Source organism: Myxine glutinosa, chromosome 11, assembly GCF_964187855.1.
Source record: "Myxine glutinosa chromosome 11, kmMyxGlut1.1, whole genome shotgun sequence".
Taxonomy (NCBI): domain Eukaryota; kingdom Metazoa; phylum Chordata; class Myxini; order Myxiniformes; family Myxinidae; genus Myxine; species Myxine glutinosa.
This window is the reverse complement of record NC_136271.1, coordinates 103597506-103618398: the sequence shown is the minus strand read 5'-3', so window position 1 is coordinate 103618398 and position 20893 is coordinate 103597506. Positions and strand designations below refer to the sequence as shown.

At 43.3% G+C, this 20893-nt stretch overlaps 1 long non-coding RNA gene across 2 annotated transcripts in view; it reads left to right on the top strand.

Moving 5' to 3' along the window:
* The window catches only part of LOC144894320 (uncharacterized), a 322735-nt gene that overhangs the window by 134511 nt on the left and 167331 nt on the right, over positions 1-20893 (top strand). Inside the window, exon 2 of one of the 2 annotated variants that reach the window (XR_013625009.1) lies at positions 17241-17308. This is a non-coding gene — a long non-coding RNA (uncharacterized LOC144894320). Of the gene's footprint in view, positions 1-9990; positions 10199-17240; positions 17309-20893 lie in introns of those variants that run through there. The other variant, XR_013625008.1, reaches the window with a different exon arrangement.

The following is a 20893-nucleotide window of genomic DNA, read 5'->3' as shown; positions in this document are numbered from 1 at the left end:
GCTGTGGGCATGCAGGTGTGACCTTGACTAAGCAGTGCAAAGAATGTCCATCAGAAAGCAAATGTATTTGCTACAAAATGCAATTTCCTGAAATGTAATGGAAATACAGATTGTAAATAAACCTGGAGTCACTCTCAGCTGCCAATTTTCATGAGTACCCAGTAAATAGCACATTCTTGACCTGGCCAATTGTCGCTTGATGTGTACGAGATCGAGCTCAGGAAAGTGCACGCCCTGCCTGGGCTCGTTAAATTAGGTTTTTATTCCAGAAAAGGCTCCAGTAAATTCAGGGCAGGATGACTTTTAAAAACAAAACCTTTCTACAATTTGAAGAAAGATATGTTGAAGGACATGCATTGACAGCAGAGACTCTTCGAAATGTAAACGTGAAGTCCAATAGGCCTGTAGTGCTACCCTATCTTTCAGAACATCCGTTGAGGTGTAATCAAGCAGCTTTGTGTTCATTGTTTTTTTTTCTTCCTGTGATTTTGGTTCCATGATGGTGTAATCAACACTCAGCTTCAGCATTAATATCACAGCTGTCACGACATTTTCAGGTGAAGAATACATTTATCAGAGCTGCCAAGCTTTGAACAACGAAATAGTCTTCGTCCAGCGGAAAAAAAACAGACCGAGGGTCTGGAAGGCCTAGGCGGGCCCCAGCCGCTAGAGGTCCTTCGATGCTCTGAAATGCATTTGATCCATTTCCAGAGTATAATTGTCACTGAGAGTAAATCCATTTTCATGGTGGAAAAAAAACTAGAGCTTCCAGGGAAGCAGAACTCAACTGAACTGACTGGACAACTTTAAAGTAGGTCGGGTCTCACATGCCAAGTTTGATGAAAATTCGTCAATACATGTGGACGCTAGATTGTTAACGTCGTTTCAGAGCTGAAAAAATATGCCGGCCTAAGGCGGCCATTTTATGACAGATCGGGTTGACATGCGATAGCAACCTACCTTATGTGGTAAGAGTCTCACACACCAAGTTTGATCAAAATCCATAAATATTTGTGGACGTTAAAGTCTTAACGTCGTTTCGGAGCTGAAAACAATATGGCGGCCTATGGCGGCCATTTTGTGACGGATCGGGTTGGAATGCAATAGCAACCTACCTTGTGTGGTCATGGTTAAACATTCTAAGTTTGATCAAAATTTGTTAATATTTGTGGACGCTAGAGTGTTAACGTCATTTTCATGACCAAAAACAAAATGGTCGCCTTCGTCCGCCATTTTTCAACGGATCGGGCTGAAATGTAATACCAACCTGGTCCTTGGGGTAAGGATGCTGCATGTCAAGTTTGATCAGAATCGTTTGATATTTGTGGACGCTGTAGTGTTAACGTCGAAAAGTTAACGGACGACGGACGCCGGAGGGTTCAGTATGTGATGAACTCAACTGGACGGTAGTCCAGTTGAGTTAAAAACTGAAGAAGAGTTATTCCACTGTCTCAGAAACAGTATACTCTACCAGCATTACATCAGCACTTTTTTTACTACGTTACATCAGCACTAGTGTCAATATATGTACAAGCATGGTGCAAAAGTATGAGTCCAGTAGGAAATGTATTAATTGCGACGGCCCATCCACGCCCAGTTTTTATTGAGACTTCTTCTTCCATATGCTAAACATAATAAAAAGAGCTAACAAAAAAAAATACAAAAAAATTGACTATGTGAGGCAACCTTGACCTTTTGACCTCAAAAGCAATAGGCTGCAGTGACCCAAAAAGTTAATCCATTCTCCTTCTATCCACCTTCTTCACTTCCACATTATATCGTTTTTAGCCCGAACTCTCAATGGTGAAGAATCAATCAAAAACTTATAGTATCGGGAACTGGATCTTCACCAAATTCGAATCCATTCGTCCTCGTCACACACACACCTGCCAACCATGTTTCGCCTGAATTCGTCCATAACCTTTTGAGATATCGGGAACTGGTGACGTGACGGGGGACGGGGGTAAATATTCAATGGCGGATATACTGAAAGTCATATATGATTCTTTCTTCTGGGATTCTACGAAGACAGAATTCTGCAGCATCAGATTATTCCAGGGAAGTTTGACCGGTGCATATTTCACAGACTGCTTGGTGGAATGTTCTCTCTATAAAGGGAGATGGATCATGAAGAAACCTTTTCTTTTTGTAGGAGGGAATTTAATCTTGCTCCAATTGAATCACGTGCTGTTTTTTTGGGTTGTTTTTTTTGTATACAAGATCGAGGCTCGTGTAAGAGCTAACATTAATGACAAAAAACAAACGGACACATAAGACAAAATAAAGGGAGCGGGAGACCAGATGGGGAGAGGGGGAAGCACAAAAGTACAACAGTAGAGAACAGGGACGTCAGGAGATCTGTGGGAGGGAGAGGGCTTGGGGAGAGGAGGTGTGGGAAGGGGTGTGGGGGGGTGAGGGAAGTAAAAAAACACATGGACACTGCTAGGACTTCCAGGAAATAATTCGGAATTTCAGAAAAGTGGATCTGGGGAGAATTAACGGGGGGTGAGAAAAGATCAAGGTTTTGGATGGGGGAAGATAAGAGATGGTGGTGAACAGCTGTTTTAAAGACCTGGAAAGTTTTAAAGACCTGGATAGTTTTAAAGTTTTAAAGAGTTTTGTGGTGAAACCAATGTGGGGAGATGATTCAGACAGCTGGTTTTCTCGGTGCTGATTTGCCTGTCGAATTCGTCCATTTCCACAAACTTTCTGGACAAATGCATTGTGAAGCTGTCCATTTGAGATGGTTCAAGAAATAAGTGCAGGTCTTCTTTCCACACAAACATGTTGAAATGTTTAAACACAAGCAACACGGCTTGAAAAGAATAGCAGGTACAGTTCTGTCATTGGATCAGTGAAGCTCTCTTCTAGCCTTTTGAACCTTGCCTCCGTCTTTCCGTCAGACTTGAAATAGCTTTGTAGAGTTTCATCTTGTTTAAAAGTTCTACTTGCTGCTGTTTCCATGGAGAGCCACCTTGTACTGATATGTTTCCGTTCACATGACAACATTCGGGAATTCGCTATCTCTGAAATGGATTGGTCTCGCATAAACACGTGACTGACGTGGTGACGTGTATGTATACGTAATGGTAAAGGGGAACACTATGATCTCATGACCCGAACGAGACTGTTCGCAGAGGTTCTTCACAACCTTCAAAATGCGATTGTAAGCTGAACGAACATAATGAGCGATGAGCTTGAGACTAAATATCCAGCTGAGCCAGGCCATAGTTTTAGATGGCATGTTGCGTTGCGTGGAAAGTCCCAGATTTTAGATTTTAGACAGCATTTCCAGAATTCTGTGGCATTTTTAAACACTTTCGTGAAACCGGGAGATTCGTCCAAATTTTTGGTGACTCGTTTACGTGAGAGTGGACAGGTACGGTTTATTGCAAAAAAATCATTACACACAAAAGTGACATCCAGCAAGTACTTCTGCTAGCTGTCGGAAGCGCTGTAAATGTGAGTAAATAATTTGCAGTAAATTTGAGGTTTTTTGGGGGTTTTTTGTATTCAAGTTCAAGGCTCGTGTAAGAGCTAAGATTAATGACAAAAAAATAAAAAATAAAAATAAACGGACACATCTATCTATAATTCCAGTAATCTCTGTCTGTACGTCTGTACGTTTGTTTGTCTGTGACCGCTGTTTCTCGACAACCACGGGTCCGATATACTTTTAACTTGCCAGGTATATTGCTGGGGACCCGAGGATGTGCCTTTTCAAGGTTTCATATTAATCGGACAATTACTTACCGAGCTATGTCCAAAAAACGATTCAACCAATCAGAGAGCAGCGAACGATCGCGTGTGCCGAACGTGGCGGGCACACTCTGCCTCGGATGGCACATTTGAGAGCGTATTCATTTATTTCACGTTTGCAAACTATGTTGGCGTTAAACTATGTTTTACAACTAATAAAAACGAATTTGCGTTTCATTCGCTTTCCTGCGCGTTTGTGCACGCGATGGCGATTTCTTTACCAAACTCCGGAAGCCGTTCGCTTTGGACCAAACCATTGCATGTAAATAGAGGGGGGGGGATTGTCACCACTCGCAAGCCGTTCGCTTTGGACCAAACCATTTCATGTAAATAGAGGGGGCGGGGGGGGGATATAATTTTAGATATAGATATAGTACGGGCATGCCCTAGTAAAAGGAAATAAAGGGAGCGGGAAACAAGATGGGGAGAGAGGGGAAGCACACAAGTACAAGATTTGAGAGCAGGGACATCGGGAGATCTGTGGGAGGGAGAGGGCTTGGGGGGAGGAGGCATGGCAAAGGGGGTGGGGAGTGGGAGAGGTAAAAAAAACACATGGACATAGCTAGGACTTTCAGGAAAGAAGTTGGTTGAAGTTCAATCTAACCAATTTTTTTCAGCTTCAACCTTTAATTGACAGAATTTTTTACTTGAATTTGCAGCACTTCTTGCAGCTAGCGGACAAACTTTGGGCCTCAAGCTCGGATTTGACCATGTTATTAGAAACGTCTATATTGCATTACTGAACTTTCAAGATGTTTTGAAAAAATTGCAAGCTGATGTGGAGGAGTGGATTCTTTATGGGCTTCAGGGGCACCGGAAGGAGACCCTGCCCCCTCCCTCTCGTAGGCACGTGCACGTGCAAAAATTACAAATCATTTCCACTGCCGACTTGTAATACCCTGTGCCACCACCACGAGGGGGTGCTATGCAGTACACATCATGGTTGATGACAAACAAACGCCGACCTACCGTGTTTTTTGGCTTCACGTACCTACTACATTTTTCCTTTTTATTATATAGGTCACACATTATTGTTGGTATCTGTCTTATTTGGTGGAATCACGAGCACACCTATAATAATTGATTTATTTCCTTTAAACAGTGGGCGATGCACCAAACATGGTAACAGCACCATGCTTCCAATGTTTTGTGTTAATGCTGGTTTTACTGCATCATTAGCTAAAGGATGAAGGAATAATAAGGTTGAAAGAAAAAGAAAAAAACACCTTTGGAGGCCATTTTTCCCCACAGAGCAGGGGTTGGCCGTTTTCGGGCACCTTGGGCCCCTTTTTTTGAAGCAATGTTTTATGGTCGGATGCCCTTCCTGCTGCCAAGCCTGTGAGTCGCCTCTTGCGACACGCAGGGAATTACCAGTGAACTGGTTGCCAAGCCTGTGAGTCGCCTCTTGCGACACGCAGGGAATTACCAGTGAACTGGTCCTCAATTTGCCGACCTCGGAAGGATGACAGGCTGAGTCAACCCCCCTGGTGTTAATTCAGCCATCGACCAGGATTACGAACCCAGGATCCTCGGATCCCAAGCCGGCACCCTAACCGCTAAGCCAACACCAGGCTTGAAGGAATAATAAGGTTGACAGAAGTAAAATGCTTTGACGCTGTTCAAGAATTTGTTTTCACCATATAATTATGCTTTTTTTGAGGCGGTGAAACTGCTTCAGTATTTAGCTATGTCTTTCTTTACATTTGTCCATCAAAAAATGAACACGAACAATTTTAACCCACTGTATTTCATTCTAAAGGTTTCTGAAGGGTAATTGCAGAAGATTCTAAATGGTAATTCAAAGGGGTTCAAAAGGGTAATTCTAAAGGGTAATTCTAAAGGGTAATTCTAAAGGGTAATTCTGAAGGGTAATTCTAAAGGGTAATTCTAAAGGGTAATTCTAAAGGGTAATTCTAAAGGGTAATTCTAAAGGGTAATTCTGAAGGGTAATTCTGAAGGGTTCTAAAGTGTAATTCTAAAGTGTAATTCTAAAGGGTAATTCTAAAGGGTAATTCTAAAGTGTAATTCTAAAGGGTAATTCTAAAGGGTAATTCTGAAGGGTAATTCTAAAGGGTAATTCTGAAGGGTAATTCTAAAGGGTAATTCCAAAGGGTAATTCTGAAGGGTAATTCTAAAGGGTAATTCTGAAGGGTAATTCTGAAGGGTAATTCTAAAGGGTAATTCCAAAGGGTAATTCTGAAGGGTAATTCTAAAGGGTAATTCTAAAGTGTAATTCTAAAGGGTAATTCTAAAGGGTAATTCTGAAGGGTAATTCTAAAGGGTAATTCTGAAGGGTAATTCTAAAGGGTAATTCCAAAGGGTAATTCTGAAGGGTAATTCTAAAGGGTAATTCTGAAGGGTAATTCTGAAGGGTAATTCTAAAGGGTAATTCTGAAGGGTAATTCTGAAGGGTAATTCTAAAGGGTAATTCTAAAGGGTAATTCTGAAGGGTAATTCTAAAGGGTAATTCTGAAGGGTAATTCTAAAGGGTAATTCCAAAGGGTAATTCTGAAGGGTAATTCTAAAGGGTAATTCTGAAGGGTAATTCTAAAGGGTAATTCTGAAGGGTAATTCCAAAGGGTAATTCTGAAGGGTAATTCTAAAGGGTAATTCTGAAGGGTAATTCTAAAGGGAAATTCTGAAGGGTAATTCCAAAGGGTAATTCTGAAGGGTAATTCTAAAGGGTAATTCTAAAGGGTAATTCTAAAGGGTAATTCTGAAGGGTAATTCTGAAGGGTAATTCTAAAGGGTAATTCTGAAGGGTAATTCTAAAGGGTAATTCTAAAGGGTAATTCTGAAGGGTAATTCTGAAGTGTAATTCTAAAGTGTTCTAAAGGGTAATTCTGAAGGGTAATTCTAAAGGGTAATTCTGAAGGGTAATTCTGAAGTGTAATTCTAAAGTGTTCTAAAGGGTAATTCTAAAGGGTAATTCTGAAGGGTAATTCTAAAGGGTAATTCTAAAGGGTAATTCTAAAGGGTAATTCTGAAGGGTAATTCAAAAGGATAATTCCAAAGGGTAATTCTAAAGGATAATTATAAAGTATAATTCTGAAGGGTTCTAAAGGGTAATTCAAAAGGGTAATTCTAAAGGGTAATTCAAAAGGATAATTCAAAAGGATAATTCCAAAGGGTAATTCTAAAGGATAATTATAAAGTATAATTCTGAAGGGTTCTAAAGGGTAATTCAAAAGGGTAAATTCTAAAGGATAATTCTAAAGGGTAATTCTAAAGTGTTCTAAAGGATCATTCTAAAGTATAATTCTGAAGGGTTCCAAAGGGGTTGACTCTAAAGGGTGATTATAAAGGGTAATTCTGAAGCATTCTAAAGGGTAATTCTAAAGAGTAATTCTAAAGTGTAATTCTAAAGGGTAATTCTAAAGAGTAATTCTAAAGTGTAATTCTAAAGGGTAATTCTAAAGGGTAATTCTAAAGTGATTCTCCGTACGTGAAAAAGCTGAATCTGTGTTTGCCTCGAAATCTTGTGTCCCAAACCCATCCCTCTCTGTACCCACCGTACCCAGTCGTACCCAGCTGCTCCTGGACTCTGTGTCTTTTCCTCCTGACAAGGTGGAAAAGTTTCTGTCAACCCTCGACTCTGATTCTGCAACTGGACCTGACGGCAACAGCCCACGGGTCCTAAAATCCTGTTCTCCCGCTCTTTCACTCCCTCTCTCTGTTCTCTTCACCCTCTCTTTTGCTCAAGGTCATCTGCCATCTGCTTGGAAATCAGCCAACATCACCGCTTTGCACAAAAAAGGTGCAAAAACAGATCCTTGCAACTACAGACCAATCAGCCTTCTCCCAATTATCAGCAAAGTCATGGAATCCATCATTGCTTCGGATATGAAATCTTTCCTCTTCTCCAATGGCTTGATCTCTGATCATCAATTTGGTTTCAGACCTGGTCACTCTACTCTGGACATGCAGCTTCTGCTTTCTCAACAATAGATGGAGGTCCTCAATGCCAAACAGGAAATTAGAGCTGTCTCCCTTGACATATCACGTGCCTTCGATAAGGTCTGGCGCCCCGCTCTGCTCACCAAACTCTCCTCCTTTGGTATCCATGGAAATCTCCACGCATGGCTGGCGGACTTCCTCTCTAGTCGTCGTCAACGTGTGGCCCTGAATGGGTTTCTCTCATCTCTTCTTCCTGTTCAGGCTGGAGTTCCCCAAGGCAGTGTTCTGGGCCCTGTGCTTTTTCTGGTCTTCATCAATGATCTCTTGCATGTCATATCTTGCAACATAAGATCTCTTGCAACATAAAATGCATGTTGTATCAATGATCTCTCCGACTCTCTTGAAAATCCTCTCTATCTCTTTGCTGATGACTCTACTCTCTGTCGCTCCATTCCTCATCCCTCAGATCGGCAGTCTGCAGCCTCCTCACTCTCTGCAGACCTGGACAAAATCACAGACTGGGCAAATAAGTGGAACATGTCTTTCAATCCTGACAAATCTCACACTCTTACGATGTCTCTCCGAAAAGACCGACTGGACAACCCTCCCATCTACTTTCTGAATAATCCTCTCCAAGAAGTTCTGTCACTCAAGCTTTTGGGTCTCACTATCTGCCATGATCTTTCCTGGGAAAACCACATTTCAAATCTGGCCTCCAAAGCCAGTCGTCGACTGGGCATCCTCCGTCGTGCGAAGTCCTTCCTTGGCACACCTGAGCGCCTCACCACATACAAGGCTTTCATCCGCAGCTCAATGGAATACTGCTCTCCCCTCTGGGCTGGTGCTCCTGCCTCACACCGAGCTCGTCTTCACGCTGTTGAAACCAAAGCATTCAGAATCATTGGAATCTCCCGCGATGAAGCTAACTCAAAGGGCCTTTCACTCACTCACCGCAGGCAGGTTGGTGGTCTTTCTGTCTTCTACCGACTCCTCTCCGGCCTTGCCCCCCCAGCTCTCTCTGGGCTCTGTCCCCCAAATATTCCTACAGGTCGCACAAGATCTGCCTGCAACCCACTTATGGTTAAACTGCCAAAATCAAGACTCTCTGCTCACCTTCACTCCTTCATTCCTCTTTTCTCCCACCTCTGGAACAAACTCCCTCACTCTCTTCAATCCCACTGCTCCCTCCAAGTCTTTAAAACAGCTGTTCACCACAATTTCTTATCTTTCCCCATCCAAAATATTGATCTTTTCTACCCCCGCTAATTTCACCCCAAATGCACTTTTTTGAAATACCAACTTCTGTCCTGGAAGTCCTTGGTGTCCTTGTGTTTTATACTTCTCCCACCCCCTCCCCCCCTTCCCACGCCTCCTCCCCCCAAGCCCTCTCCCTCCCACACATCTCCCGATGTCCCTGCTCTCAAATGTTGTGTTTGTGTGCTTCCCCTTCTCTCCACATCTTGTCTACCGCTCCCTCTTTTTATATATTTTGTTTGTCTGTTTGATTTGTTTGTGAAATAAATGTTAGCTCTTTCACGAGCCTCGATTCAGTATACCAAAAAAAAGAAAAAAAAGTGTAGTTCTAAAGTGTAATGCTAAAGTGTAATTCTAAAGTGTAATTCTAAAGTGTAATTCTAAAGTGTTCTAAAGTGTAATTCTAAAGTGTAATTCTAAAGTGTAATTCTAAAGTGTAATTCTAAAGTGTTCTAAAGTGTAATTCTAAAGTGTAATTCTAAAGTGTTCTAAAGTGTAATTCTAAATGGTAATTCTAAAGTGTTCTAAAGTGTAATTCTAAAGTGTAATTCTAAAGTGTTCTAAAGTGTTCTAAAGTGTAATTCTAAAGTGTAATTCTAAAGTGTTCTAAAGTGTTCTAAAGTGTAATTCTAAAGTGTTCTAAAGTGTTCTAAAGTGTAATTCTAAAGTGTAATTCTAAAGTGTTCTAAAGTGTTCTAAAGTGTAATTCTAAAGTGTAATTCTAAAGTGTTCTAAAGTGTTCTAAAGTGTAATTCTAAAGTGTTCTAAAGTGTAATTCTAAAGTGTTCTAAAGTGTAATTCCCAAGGTTTCGATTTGTTTCTTGGCTTTGCCGATTTCATATTAAAAACGCCAAACTGAACTGCTTCCTTCGGACACGGATGCGATTTTTTTTTAACCTTTAATTGATGTTGTTGAACAAAATGAAGGTGATAGGGGAACCGGTGAGACATCACAAGTCACCAATCACTCAACAAAGTGTGGCTTTTTTTGTTTGCTTGATCAAGCCTGAAACCTTTTCCTTGAATAAGCAGCTGCTGAATGTTGGGTAATTTACTGGAATGACTGGTTTCCATCCACAGATTACTGGGACAAGCTCTCGGACTGGGCAGTGTGCAAGGCTGTGCTTCCTGTGGCGAGAAAAAGGCAGTAATCAGGCCCTAAATACCTGCAGGTGCTGTCTTAATGTACCACATACAGTCTCATTTCAAGGTAATTCTTGAAAATAATAGAAGGCTGTCGGTGGGCAGCAGGAAAGGGCAGGGAGAGGGGGCAGGTAGCCATAACCAACTTCCAGCTGCTCGTCTGGGACCGAAAACTGATGAGGAACAAAATTGGCGAGGCCTTCTAGAATTGTACATACACATTGTTGTTTTCTGTGTGTTTATTCTGCCACCAAAACAATGACTCACCTCCACGGATTGACTTCGACAAAGTTTGGGAAGGAAAAATTGTCCTTGAGTTCGGTAAGATGCTTTTAAAATCAATGACTGAAGCTGTTTTCGTTTGTACAAGTACAATGTTTGAATTACAAAGTATAAATAATTATGTAATATTTAATAAAACAGTCAATGGTAAAAAAAAAGTTTTTAGCAAAAACAAAACCCAAGAACAGATTATGAAAAGTCACTTCAATTGTTCTCTCATTGTTACTTCTGCCACCAAAGGTGGATGGAGGTTATGTTTTCACCCCTGTCTGTCTGTCTGTCTGTCTGTCTGTTTGTGAACAGGATGTCTCGTGAACAGGATAACTCCACCTGTAGAATTTTAAAATGATAATTATGACGTCATAGGTCACGTGGTTCGGCCGCCATCTTGGAAAAATAGAAAAAACTTTGCACCTCTATATCTCGGAAAGCGCTGAATAGAAAAAAAATTGAGACATGGCTCATTGTAAAGAACTCTCCACGGGGAATAAAATATGTTAATGATGATGTCATAGGTGCCTCCATTATGATGTCATAATTCGACAAGTACAAAACTTCATCCGATCAAGATGAAATTTCTTGAGCATAATCTAGGAATAAATTAGATTAGAAAAAGAAAATGATGACGTCATCGGTCACGTGGTTCGGCCGCCATATTTGTTTTAACACAAAAGCCTTAAAAACCACTGAAAATACATCCTGGCGAGGGTTTGCAATCTCTGATTGCTCTTTTTCTTGTTACATCATGCGTATGAAACATTGCGTAACATGTGTTTGACATTTTATCAAATCAACTATGATTGAGAACAAAAAAATTAAATAACATGTATTTTGATACCTTATCAAATAACCTGTGGTTGAGTACAAAAAATTATATAACATGTATTTTGATACCTTATCAAATCACCTACGGTGGTTACCTCTCCCGCAGGAGAGCATTTTAACGTTTGCATGAAAATTATTTAATGCCTTGTTTGCGCTGTCGGTGAAAACAGTTTGTGGACCATTTGTGTACCATATGCTGTGCCTTCTGCAGTGTAAGTATTAGCAGAATAGGTGTTTCTACAGGAGACCTGTGGCAAGGAATATACTCGATGGTTTGTCTTTTACTTCCCAGTGGAATTGGGATTTGAAACCTGAATCTCTGGATTATGACGGAGCACACCGAAACTCGGCCTGTTGATCTCTATTGAATGAACCCAGTGAAAAAAAAATCACCTGCATCATCAACGTCCGCACCGCCCGAGTTTCGCTTGTGAAGTTACGTGTCACTTAAACGACAGGTTATTTTACCATTACTTCCGTATCATTGTGCACAGTCAGTTATTAGCCCCTGTTGGGCTTTGTCCAAAATGGGGGCTTATGGATTGCATCTCATCTGTCCGTCCGTCCGTGCGTCCGCAACCATATCTCCGAGATGTATGGACCGATTTTGTTCATACTTGGCACAAAGACAATACATAATGGTATACATATGCACATGCCGCCTGGTGTTGGCTTTGCGGTTAGGGTGCTGGCTTGGGATCGTAGGATCCTGGGTTCGAATCCCGGTCGATTCCTCAATTAACGCCAGGGGGTTGACTCAGCCTGTCATCCCTCGGAGGTCGGCAAATTGAGTACCAGTTCACTGGTAATTCCCTGTGCATTGCAAGAGGCGACCAACAGGGTTGGTGGCAGGAAGGGCATCCGGTTCCATAAAACATTGCTTCAAAAAATGGGGCCATGGTGCCCGAAAAAGGGCAACCCCTGCTCTGCGGGGAAAAATGGCCTCTAAAGGTGGTTTATACATATGCACATAATTTTTTTTCACGATGCGATCAAAGATGGCCGCCTGGCGGCCATTGTAGTTGTAAAAAATAACCGATGTTGAACACGTCCTCGACCATTTCTTGGACATGCATTTGCCGGTCTTGTTCAAACTTTGCACACAATGAATGATGGCTAACATATGCATGTCATTTTTTTTCCACATAAGGTCCATTATGGCTGACTGGTGGCCATTTTGTTATTTAAACGTGTCCCCATACATTTCTCGGACATGCATGGACCGATTTTCTTCACACTTGGCACAACGACAATACATGAGAGTTTACATATGCAGAATATTTTGTTTTGTCATCCGACCAAAGATGGCCGGCTGATAGCCTTTAGCTCCATTTTTTTATGAGATATCACTCGCCACAAATTCTTTAAGGCCGCTCGAGGTGGCGGCTACACAAAGGAAATTGTAGATATCAGACAAAAAGGAGGAATCTATTGACATTCCTCTTGAATTGAAGTAGGTTGGGATGGGAGGGGAAAGCAGGATGCAGGTAAACTGTTCTAGTGTGATGCCATGCAGGGGAAAAAACGCGAAGAATACCTCATAGTCTTACTCCTTGGGACAGATACCGTGTATGGATGGGAATAAACTCCCAAATGTGAAGAGCGACTGATAGTATGCTCAGGTGGAACAACCTGTGAGAGACCCTCAGAGCACATTCTGTGGTGATATCTGTAGAAAAAGCTCAAGGAAGCAACAGCATGGCAGACTGAGAGGTTCCAGGGATGAGGGTAACTCCTGTCCCACCAGAATGGCAGCACATCGCTGGATTCTGTCAAGAAGAGATAGGTGACAGTCCGGAGCACCAGCCCAAATATGGCAATGATACTCCATGACAGGACGTATCGTGGCCTTGTATATATGGAGCATAGCAGCTTGAGAAAGGTATCGCCGAGCACGAAATAAACAGCCAAGGCGCTGGGAGGCTCTTTTAGATATACCAGAGATGTACTTTTCCCAGCTGAGGTTTGAGCTGATATCCAATCCCAGCAGATGGATAGCAGGGAGTTCCTGCAAAGGTGAAGAATCCATTGCCAGGGTTGGAAAACAAGGTGATCTTTTTTTGGTTGAAAGTAATAAGCCAGTCTTTTCCCCAGTTAATCACACTCTCAAGATCCTGATTGAGAGTGGTACTGGCATGGTCACGCATAGGAGATAAGGTTCCTGGGTAGGTCGTATACAGTGTTGAGTCATCTGTGTAAATGCTTGATTGAGAAATAATGCAATCAGGCAGATCATTGATATATAACAAGAACAACATTGGACCCGTCACAGACTCCCGAGGAAGTCCAGCATTCGTATTATGGACAGGGGATGACTGTCCCTCCATGTACCGCAGATATTTGATGATTGGCAAGGAAGTCAGAGATTGTATCAAGCAATTTTCCAGAAATGCCATATGATTTTAGCTTATGGGTGAGGCCCTTGTGCCACACTTTGTCAAAAGCCTTTGAGATGTCGAGAACAAACAACCCTGTGCTTCTCCACGATGATCCAAAGCCCAATTCACACCTTCAGGGATTAGGGATAGAACATCACCAGTGGACCTTGACTGTCGAAAGCCATACTGAGTATCAGTTAGAAGGTTCTGGGTTTCCAGATGAGTTATGAGTTTTTGTTTCATCAGGGATTCAAACACTTTGCTGATAATGGGTAGAAGGTTAACAGGCCTATAGTTAGAAGGTTCCCATTTCTCATCGGAGCCTTTAAAGACAGGGACGACAGAAGCCTGCTTCCAGCTAACTGGAAACACAGACTTTGACAGACACAAGCAATACAGTTTTGAGAGAACAGGAGACAGTTCAGGTGAACACATCTTCAAAGTAATTGCAGGGATTTTATCTGGTCCAGTAGATTTTGAAATATCAAACCTTTGGATTGATCTTAGCAACTTTCCTGGGTGTGATGATGATAGTGGAAAGCCTGGCGTCAAGATGGGAAGGACAAACAGGCAATCCGTAGGGCAAAAGTACTAAAACCATGGCGGGGGTTATGATCTTTTATGTCTTTTTCTTTTTGTTATTAAAGGCAAGTGGCCTTGAAATATTTTCTTTTTTAAATTATATGACCAACATCTGCTTTGCAGAAAATTTTTCATCTCTGACACCTGAGTGTTTATATAGAAACTAGTAAAAAGCCTGTCAAAAATGATGGGTTGGAACAGTTTATTCGATGGTACAGCCTCGTGGGCATACCAAAATCTGAAGCCTCGGCCTAGTGTCAGGTGTGCTTACACAGTATGTTCTTTATTTATTAAACATCCTACAGAGGTAAATTAACACTTGTTTTACTCATGCAAGCATTCTCACGTGCAGGGAATTTCACCAACCTTTTTTTGTTTTTTTTGTTTTGTATACAAGATCGAGGCTCGTGAAAGAGCCAACATTAATCACACAAAAAGTCAAACCGACACATAAAACACAAAATAAGGGGAGCGGAACACAAGATGGGGAGAGAGGGGGGAGGACACAAACACAACATTTGAGAGCAAGGACATCGAGAGAAATGTGGGAGGGGGAGGGCTTGGGGGAAGGTGGGAGAGGTATAAAACATATCAACACTGCAAGGACTTCCAGGAAAGAAGTTGGAATTTCCAAAAAAGTGGATCTGGGGTGAATTAGCGGGGGTAGAAAAGATCAAGGTTTTGGATGGGGGAAGATAAGAGATGGTGGTGAACAGCTGTTTTAAAGACCTGGAGGGAGGAGTGGGATTGAAGGGAGTGAGGGAGTTTGTTCCAGAGGCGGGAGAAAAGAGGAATGAAAGAGTGAAGGTGAGCAGAGAGCCTAGATTTTTGCAGTTTAACCATAAGAGGGTTGCTGGCAGATCTCGTGCGACCTGTAGGAATATTTGGGGGGCAGAGCACAGAGAGAGCTGGGGGAGCAAGGCCGGAGAGGAGTCGGTAGAAGACAGAAAGACCACCAACCTGCCTGCGGTGAGTGAGTGAAAGGCCCTCGGAGTTAGCTTCATCGCAGGAGATTCCAATGATTCTGAAAAACTTGTCTTGTATTTCTTTTTCTTTTTTAAACGCTTCTGTACACCGCCATTGAGGCTTGGTTTGCAAGCCACCGTCTACAATTCAAATAGAAGAGACATAATTACTCTTTTATGGAAAATGTTTTTGAAGTTTGTTTTATCCTCAAAAATAGACCGAAGTGAACACACAGTCGTGTTAAAAGATTGGCCTTTAAAACCTACCCTTATGAAGGGGTCAGACATCAGTACAAACACACAAACTGACATGGTGTTTTATTTGGTGGATATAACTGTTGGGGTGGTGGGACTAAGGCATTCTAATTCTTTTTTTTAAAATAGCAAAATGGCCTAATCCTCTTCACAGGACAGGATGCTACCTTTTGGTAGATTTTTAAAACTGGAAATGCTCAAAAGTTAGTTTTACCTGTTTGAACCCACCTCTGTGCTGTCAAGCTGTTGAGGTTCCTGACCATTGACCCCACTTTTATTCAAGCAACCAGATAGGTGGCCAGAATATTCCCCGCCAGGGATGCAATCCCGAAACGACACTTCATTTCTATAGCAGCATGTCGCCAAATTGCATCCCCACGAAGCATCGTGAATTAAAGCTACGATTTTCATTGCAACCTGGGAGCATCACATGATGGAAATGATCACAATTATTAAATACAAACAGCTGTAGGGACTTTAAAGAGCAGGGTCAAAGGTTATGTGGCTTCGTAAATGTTTTACAGCAATTGATGGATTCATCGAAGAACAAAGTGTTGCTCTTGATCGATATTAAGATTACAGGTATAACTGAAAAAAAAAATGCAAACAATTGGCAAGAATAATTGAACACTGACAATTGTGTTTTTTTGGGGGGTTTTTTTGTATACAAGATCGAGGCTAGTGAAAGAGCTAACATTAATCACACAAAAAGTCAAACCGTCACACAAAACACAAAAAACAAGGGGAGCGGCAGACAAGATGGGGAGAGAGGGGGAAGGACACAAACACAACATTTGAGAGCAGGGACATCGGGAGGACTTGGGGGGAGGTGGGAGAGGAATAAAACATATGAACACTGCAAGGACTCTGGGGTGAATTACCGGGGGTAGAAAAGATCAAGGTTTTGGATGGGGGAAGATAAGAGATGGTGGTGAACAGGTGTTTTAAAGACCTGGAGGGAGGAGTGGGATTGAAGGGAGTGGGGGAGTTTGTTCCAGAGGCGGGAGAAAAGGGGAATGAAGGAGTGAAGGTGAGCAGAGAGCCTAGACTTTGGCAGTTTAACCATAAGAGGGTTGCAGGCAGATCTTGTGCGACCTGAAGGAATATTGGGGGGACAGAGCACAGAGAGAGCTGGGGGAGCAAGGCCGGAGAGGAGTCGGTGGAAGACAGAAAGACCACCAACCTGCCTGCGGTGAGTGAGTGAAAGGCCCTTGGAGTTGACTTCATCGCAGGTGATTCCAATGATTCTGAAAGCTTTGGCCTCAACAGCGTGAAGCCGAGCTAGGTGTGAGGCAGGAGCACCGGCCCAGAGGGGGGAACAGTATTCCATTGAGCTGCGGATGAAAGCCTTGTATGTGGTGAGGAGCTCAGGTGTGCCAAGGAAGGACTTCGCACGACGGAGGATGCCCAGTCGGCGACTGGCTTTGGAGGCCAGCTTGGAAATGTGGTTTTCCCAAGAAAGATCATGGCAGATAGTGAGACCCAAAAGCTTGAGCGACAGAACTTCTTGGAGAGGATTGTTGAGAAAGTAGATGGGAGGGTTTTCCAGTCGGTCCTTTCGGAGGGACATTGTAAGAGTGTGAGATTTGTCAGGATTGAAAGACATGAGCAACATGGTCCTCACATGTAAAACCTCACATTACTGTAAAAAGCAACATGGTCCTCACATGTTTAACTTTTGTGATTATCACTCATACCACTTTAAATGAATGGGTCATATTTGAAACGATTTGCAGAACCACTTAAAGATCTTTATATGATACAACAAACAACAACAGGCATTTTAAGGCCATTTTCCCTGCAAGAGTTGAAGGAATTCCAGACAAAATGGAACTGTCATAATTGAATGGATTTTGGGAAATCTGCGAATGAATAAGATCTGCAATTCTTTTTTTTTCAGAAAACCACTTGAAGGAGATGCGGAATACTTTTGCTCCTCATGGAAGTCATGCCCAAGAGAACACAAAGGTATTTCGTTAAGATACCCAAAATGCTTGTTTATGTTTTGTGATTCATGCCATTAAAAAGAAGCGCACATTATCCTTCTGCCAGTATTGGCGAATTCCTAAATGCGGTTGACTCGAGTTGGGCTGTGTGTACAACAAAATGTGTCGGAGGATTTCATAACGGCCCGATATTCCATGGTTCACCTGGCAGGCTCAAATGACATCCACTTGGATTGTGGGATGCTGTTGGACCTCTTGGTCCCTTTAGTCACATGACATGGTTGAGGGATGCCGAGTCCAGAGCGCGAATCGTCAAACAGATGGTGCAGTTGGCCTTAAATGCGCAAATAACGAAACCTCATGGTTTCTTGATGGTTTTGAAAACAGACAGCTGTGCTTGATGAATGTTGCAACTGGGAAACAATTCTTCTGTCGTTTCCTCGAATATAGCATTGTTGCAAACATAAATCTTATTTCTTTTTTGAAGCACCATAACAAAGAGACAAATGCGAGCCTTGCATTTATTAAGTTGATCTGTTTTCACAAGTGTCATGAGTTATCTGCTCCATTTTCTTTCGACATTGACTCAGATTCCTGATGGAGCTTGTACAGTACATAAACCCTATGACATGCAGAGCAAGGGAATTATTGTACTTTTGAATTGAATTATCTACTCATGTTGAAGGCCAAGCAGGTCAACCCAAGCAGGAAGGCCAAGGAGGAGTACAACAATCACAACAACAACAACATGCATTTTAAGGCCATTTTCCCTGCTAGAGCGGGGGTTAGCCTTGCGGTCCCCATGACAATCTTCTCCATCTTGCCCTATTTTCTGCATCTCTCTTTGTTAACCCCCTTGCCCGCATTTCTTCTTCCACCATCTTCAGCCAAGTCTTTCTCGGTCTTCCCCGTCCTCTACTTCCTTCTACGTTCATTTCCATCACTCTTCTCAACCAGTCACTTTCATCCTTCCTCAACACATGACCAAACCATCTCAACCTGTTCCTCTTCACAGCATCCATCACAGGCTCTATTCCCATCATCTGGCCAAGCAGGAGTCATAATTCCCAAAATAACTGATCTGGCAGTTACTGTGGAAGGCTTGCTAATGACAATTTTTTACTTTTTTGGAATCTTCTTTTTTGGTATGATCTTGTAGACAGTTATAATTGAAGATCTAGTGATGAGAGCCTTTGGATCGCAGCATCAGTGGCTTTGTGTAGTTCAGAAAAGGACCCGCTGCATCTCCTCTGCACTCTGTCCTGTACTACATGGAGGACTGTCTGACCTTGATGGCCACAGGTACACATTGGACGATCAGTGTGTTTGGACTTCCGGGTACACATTGGACTTCCACTTATACATGAGCGGTCCTTGCATGTACGGTTCGCAGTTGGTTGAGACCCCTCCACTGGCTTAAGGTTAAGACCCCTCCACTGGCGTCTGTGGATCAAAGCTGTTCTCATTCGTGGCGTCTTGGATTAGCTGGCCATTACGAACTGATTATTTTCCCCATTCCTCCCGGCGCAACTCCTTATCGTTAGTATTGGCCACTACATGTCCCCTAATCCAGTAAGGCTTCCGTGACTTCAGTCAAAGTCTTGGAGGATTCTGTAGCTCATCATGGATTGGCAGATCAGCATTTGATTGTATCTGAAGATACACTCGGGACAATATACTCGGTTCGTGCTTGCCTGCGAATGTCGGAGGGTGCGATGTTAGTCAGCACAGGGAGCCACAGTAAAGGGGTTCACATCAGTGTGCCTTCCCATGGTGTACCCTGGGGTAGTTCAGAGGTGGAAGATGACAACATTCCCGTGGTGTACCCTGGGGTAGTTCAGAGGTGGAAGATGACAACATTCCCGTGGTGTACCCTGGGGTAGTTCACAGGTGGAAGATGACAACATTCCCGTGGTGTACCCTGGGGTAGTTCAGAGGTGGAAGATGACAACATTCCCATGGTCTACCCTGGGGTAGTTCAGAGGTGGAAGATGACAACATTCCCATGGTCCACCCTGGGATAGTTCAGGGGTGGAAGATGACAACATTCCCATGGTCCACCCTGGGTTAGTTCAGGGGTGGAAGATGACAACATTCCCATGGTCCACCCTGGGATAGTTCAGGGGTGGAAGATGACAACATTCCCATGGTCTACCCTGGGGTAGTTCAGAGGTGGAAGATGACAACATTCCCATGGTCCACCCTGGGATAGTTCAGGGGTGGAAGATGACAACATTCCCATGGTTCACCCTGGGTTAGTTCAGGGGTGGAAGATGACAACATTCCCATGGTCCACCCTGGGTTAGTTCAGGGGTGGAAGATGACAACATTCCCATGGTCCACCCTGGGGTAGTTCAGGGGTGGAAGATGACAACATTCCCTTGGTCTACCCTGGGGTAGTTCAGAGGTGGAAGATGACAACATTCCCATGGTCTACCCTGGGGTAGTTCAGAGGTGGAAGATGACAACATTCCCCTGGGTCCACCCTGGGGTAGTTCAGGGGTGGAAGATGACAACATTCCCTTGGTCTACCCTGGGGTAGTTCAGAGGTGGAAGATGACAACATTCTCATGGTCTACCCTGGGGTAGTTCAGGGGTGGAAGATGACAACATTCCCATGGTCCACCCTGGGGTAGTTCAGGGGTGGAAGATGACAACATTCCCATGGTCCACCCTGGGGTAGTTCAGGGGTGGAAGATGACAACATTCCCTTGGTCTACCCTGGGGTATTTCAGAGGTGGAAGATGACAACATTCCCATGGTCTACCCTGGGGTAGTTCAGAGGTGGAAGATAACAACATTCCCATGGTCTACCCTGGGGTAGTTCAGAGGTGGAAGATGACAACATTCCCATGGTCTACCCTGGGGTAGTTCAGAGGTGGAAGATGACAACATTCCCATGGTCCACCCTGGGGTAGTTCAGGGGTGGAAGATGACAACATTCCCATGGTCCACCCTGGGGTAATTCAGGGGTGGAAGATGACAACATTCCCATGGTCCACCCTGGGGTAGTTCAGGGGAGGAAGATGACAACATTCCCTTGGTATACCCTGGGGTAGTTCAGAGCTGGAAGATGACAACATTCCCATGGTCCAATCTGTGATAGTTCAGGGGTGGAAGATGACAACATTCCCATGGTCCACCCTGGGGTAGTTCAGAGGTGGAAGATGACAACATTCCCTTGGTCCACCCTGGGATAGTTCAGGGGTGGAAGATGACAACATTCCCATGGTCCACCATGGGGTAGTTCAGGGGTGGAAGATGACAACATTCCCATGGTCCACCCTGGGGTAGTTCAGAGGTGGAAGATGACAACATTCCCCTGGTCCACCCTGGGATAGTTCAGGGGTGGAAGATGACAACATTCCCATGGTCCACCCTGGGATAGTTCAGAGGTGGAAGATGACAACATTCCCATGGTCTACCATGGGGTAGTTCAGAGGTGGAAGATGACAACATTCCGTCCACCCTGGGATCGTTCAGAGGTGGAAGATGACAACATTCCCATGGTCTGCCCTGGGATAGTTCAGGGGTGGAAGATGACAACATTCCCATGGTCCACCCTGGGATAGTTCAGGGGTGGAAGATGACAACATTCCCATGATCC